Genomic DNA, 3,481 nt, shown 5'->3' with positions numbered 1-3,481 from the left:
ATTTACTATATAATAATCATCATTATCATCACCTCTCTCCTAAGTCCTAATGCACTCATTCTTCATAGTTGATTCCTTCTTATCTTGTGAATTCACTCGTCCACATCTTTCAGCATGGCTATAGCTCAAATTATAAAGTAAAAACAAAAATAATACTTGAAATAAACTATGAAATCCGTGAAAAGAGAATCAAAGTTCAATAACTATTTCCATAGTCAGGGGCAGAGAAAAAAAGAATGCAACATTCAACATACATGAGTAAGTATTCTGTTAATTTCTCTCTAAGATAATAAAAAATTGAGAAAATTTGGTAAGGGGTAAATACAGACCAAAAATGAAGTAATTACATGAAATTCTTTTCTTATTGGTTCCAAAATAAAAATGCATTTGAATATACAATGCGGGGTGTGGTAACTTAAGGAGTTTCACAACATCTCTGTGTGGAGTCTACAAATTCTGTGTGATAACAGAACGACTTCCATAGTCTGGATCCTTCCACAATCTTACCTTTTTCAGCAACCATTAACCTAAAAGTAAGTGCAAGGAATCATGCTCAATAAATATTAAGGGAAGCAAACTCAGGTGACTTGGGAACCAGAACAAATTAATAAGCATCATTTAGAGAAGACTATACCAATGGCATGCTTGAAGTTTGTCACCGAAAGATGAAAGTTCAGGTTTATTTTGATGGCTGCTGCTAGAATTTTCATTTATGTGCATTGAAGTTTGCACTATGTGCTGTTTGGTCTTTCATAGTATCAATTCCAGTGTCGATAGTCAACACTTTTTCACAAGAAACTGCACAGTTTGAGCAGAAAGCATGTCAATTGAGACCCACAACATGATAATGCAATATCTTATATCTGTTATACCCCTCTTTAAGCTATGTATCTTTCTCCAAAGATAGAATATGCTGCTAACTATCAATTATTATGTATAAAGATCAAGAATTTTGACCTAGAGTAGTCACAACAACAGAAAGAACAGCAGTGGGGACCAAACCTCAGCTTTGATCAAACTCAATAGTCCAAGATCTTATCTGATTGAGTTCTAAATCTTGATTGAAAAATATATTGTCTAACTTCAAAGGGGATTATGATGTATCAGGCAACAAGGTCAACTTCGTCGCGGTCTGGGGAAACAACATCTAATCTCATCATGCTCTTATACTTATTCGGAACAAGAGCCCCTCCATGCACACAGAGTTCCACCACAGCTGGAGCCTTGCCATAATATCTTTTCAGATTGTTATTCAGAGGAGATCCATTCAGATCGTCAACATGCCAGACATAATTCGGACCCACAAGATCATCTATTATTGTTGCCTCTTGCCACACATGTAAACCATTCCGAGACTGATGCTTTGAAGCCTTGCGCATTCTCAACTTATGTCCCTCCAGACCAACCTGGACCTTGGGAAAATATCCACAAGTATTCACACCGTACTTCTCCATCATCTTCTTTGCACCTGATATCATCTCAAACCATGCCTCTAGTGTATGACTACTTAAATCCCTTACTTTGTTCCGTTCTTCCTCAGTCAACCCATCAAGATTGCTATTGTTCATCACTAAATTTGAGAGATTCTCTACATGCCTGGCCAGCTCAGGGGATGCATAGAAAAGTGCTTTGGTATTTTTAGAAGAAAGTTCTATTTTATTTTCAACCTCTTCCACAACAGATTCAAAATCTACAATTCTCCCCTCAATGCAATATACAGGTTTTGTTCTCCCTTTTGTGGGATACTTTGCAAAATCTACACCGGCCTGTATACAGAGTTCAACAATGGCAGGGATGTGAGGGACACTGAACCTCTCATCGTGCCCGACTCTTGGCTTACCGACACGGTCATAAAGATGGAAGCACTTTGGGAAGAAGACCACATCCCGAGCCCCTCCCCCTCTCCAGACATGCATTGTACTCCTCGAACCACTCCTTGGTCCAATACATGTTCGAATTTCATGACCAACATAAACAATGTGAACCTCATTGCATAACCTATTATGGAGAAACCAGTAAAAGCAAACCAGTTCGGATGAAGAAAGAAAAAATAAAGAAGCACATACAATCCACAAGACCACAACACCATTTAAAAAATAAAAAAAATAACACTCTTTTTTCTCTTTTCATCTCTCTAAATGTTAAATGATAACAACTAGAAAGCCTAGAATGCAACTCAACACAAACTTTCCTTAGAAGAACATATCCATCACACAATGTAAATGCACACAAAAATGTACACTTCCTAACTTATACTCTCAATCTCAGCAAGTTCGAAGTGTTCTATATTTTAGGGAAATCAAAATAATCTATCATTACCATAAGTTTTTCACAATCCATAACCGAAGTTTGACCTTCAAAAGTTTTATGACTGAATGATTGTGCAAAAGGAAACAAAAAATTGAAACTCTTACTGCATCAAAAATCAATTTTAACAGAAACCTAACTAACTGGTTCCTCAATTTTTCGCAACATCTGGCAAATTTTCTAGCTTAGAAATTTCAGAATCAACATAAAAATAAAATATTCACAGCAACTTACTCGCAGCGCAACCCGGGAATGGCTCGGGCGAGTTGACTCAGACCAGATACGAGTGAATTTCGAGCTACATATACTCGGTGAGCCACCTCAACAAGTTCCGCAACCAGCAACCCTACAGGGCTGTGCCTTACGCGCTTCTCTCTCCTTCTTCGCCCTCTCTATCAGCACCTTCATCGGCGTCACATACGGCTTCCTCTCCGATTTCCTCCGGCAAGGCCTCGGCACGTCAGAGTACGTGGATTCTCTGTCGTCCCCGAACGCCACCAGCGGTGAAGTCTCTGACGAGAAGGAGAGGGTTGCATTGAAGCGGTGTGGTAGTCGCTTAAGATGAGAAATTATCTCCGAAGAGATGGCGATGGCGCGCATATCCGTTAAGAATGGTTGACGGTAGAAGTGGTGGGAACCGCCGTGCTAGGAAATGGAGCAAGGGGTGTACATGGCCCGGCCTGGTCCGAAGACCCGGCCCGACCCAAAACACTTTAGGAGCTAATTTAGTGTGATTTCATCGGATCTAGGGTTAGGTAAGGGGTCTCAAAAATAGACCCGGTCATTATTTCGAGTCGGGTCTGTGCTATAGCTCGGGTCACCCGAACTCGGCCCGATAGCCCGATCATCATACACAATTAATATTTTGTGTTATTAGTGATGTATGATGGCTATTCTTATGTGAAATTTAAATATTGTAAACCTTAATATTTTGTGTTATTAGTCATTATAAGATTATAAGTTAATGTTTTATGTTTAAAATGCATAAGATTTTAGACTAATGCATAATATTGTGTTAACTTATTTGTATTGATTTAAATATTTGGTGTTATTAGACAATATTAGTATTGATTATGGTTATGCTTTAATTTTAGAGAAGGGTTGGTTCTTGTTACATTTTTTAAGTGAATTTTACTATGTGAATTGTGAAATAATGGTTGGAGATTAGGTGATT

At 38.4% G+C, this 3,481-nt stretch overlaps 1 pseudogene; it reads right to left on the bottom strand.

Annotated features, from left to right (window-relative positions):
* LOC107609807 lies at positions 226-3,087 on the bottom strand (annotated as a pseudogene).

Source organism: Arachis ipaensis, chromosome B07 (genome assembly GCF_000816755.2).
Source record: "Arachis ipaensis cultivar K30076 chromosome B07, Araip1.1, whole genome shotgun sequence".
Classification (NCBI taxonomy): Eukaryota; Viridiplantae; Streptophyta; class Magnoliopsida; order Fabales; family Fabaceae; genus Arachis; species Arachis ipaensis.
Note: the sequence above shows the minus strand (reverse complement) of the source record. Positions and strands in the feature narration are given on the sequence as shown.